Source organism: Alosa pseudoharengus, unplaced genomic scaffold (genome assembly GCF_046254945.1).
Source record: "Alosa pseudoharengus isolate Yale_2024_CS ecotype anadromous, Long Island Sound unplaced genomic scaffold, YU_APseudo_1.1 YU_APseudo_1.1_scf_11, whole genome shotgun sequence".
In the NCBI taxonomy this organism is placed as follows: domain Eukaryota; kingdom Metazoa; phylum Chordata; class Actinopteri; order Clupeiformes; family Clupeidae; genus Alosa; species Alosa pseudoharengus.
In genome coordinates, this window is record NW_027468576.1 from 15,623,290 (window position 1) to 15,624,124 (window position 835).

The following is an 835-nucleotide window of genomic DNA, read 5'->3' on the forward strand; positions in this document are numbered from 1 at the left end:
AAAGCGTGACAGATGGAAAGGTGCTGTGCTCGTTTCAGCATAAACAAGAGGCCCCCATGGCGGGTCGCCTGGGGAGCTCCATGGGTTGAGATAGAGAGAGGAGGCGCTAAGCCATCACTCAGGAGCTGGAGCCAATGCTGAAGCTCAATGTCACAGCGGGGCAGGGCAGGGGTAGGATCATGCCCATCACCCCCATGGAGGGCTGCAAGGGGCCTGGGCCTCTGTGAGTCTCACTCTCTCACTGCTCAGGCTGCTCTTTTTTCTTTTTCATTTGGAGCCTTGATGGTCTTTGGCACTCTGGTCAGAATGGTGAGGGGCAGTGTAGGGGGAGACAGGAGAGCAGTGTAGGGGGAGACAGGAGAGCAGTGTAGGGGGAGACAGGTCAAGTGTAGTATCTGTTCTTATCAGTTTAATATCTGATACGTCCTCTACCCGAGGACCATATATTAATCTGATTTTTGGAACAGGGAGACGGAAGAGGGGCTTGCTCCGTCTGCTCGACGCATCGACCCGGTATTGCAGTGACTCCAGGAACGGTGCACATCCCTTGTGGGCAGCCGTGGCCCACTGGTTAGCACTCTGGACTTGTAACCGGAGGGTTGCCGGTTCGAGCCCCGACCAGTGGGCCGGGATTAGTGTGTGCTTCACCTCACTGTGTCTTCACTGTGTGCTGTTTGTGTTTCACTAATTCACCGATTGGGTTAAATGCAGAGACCAAATTTCCCTCACGGGATCAAAAAAGTATATATATATATACTTAAAAGAGGGCCGAGAAGTGGAGAGGGAGGGGAAGAGGGGGGTAAAGGATATGAGAGGACAGAAGAATGGTGGAGAG

At 53.3% G+C, this 835-nt stretch overlaps 1 non-coding gene across 1 annotated transcript; it reads left to right on the forward strand.

Annotated features, from left to right (window-relative positions):
* The first annotated feature begins 359 nt into the window (after positions 1-359).
* Positions 360-547, forward strand: LOC143117597 (U2 spliceosomal RNA). The gene has a single exon (XR_012986044.1). It is a non-coding gene; the product is annotated as a U2 spliceosomal RNA (small nuclear RNA).
* The last annotated feature ends 288 nt before the right edge of the window (positions 548-835 follow it).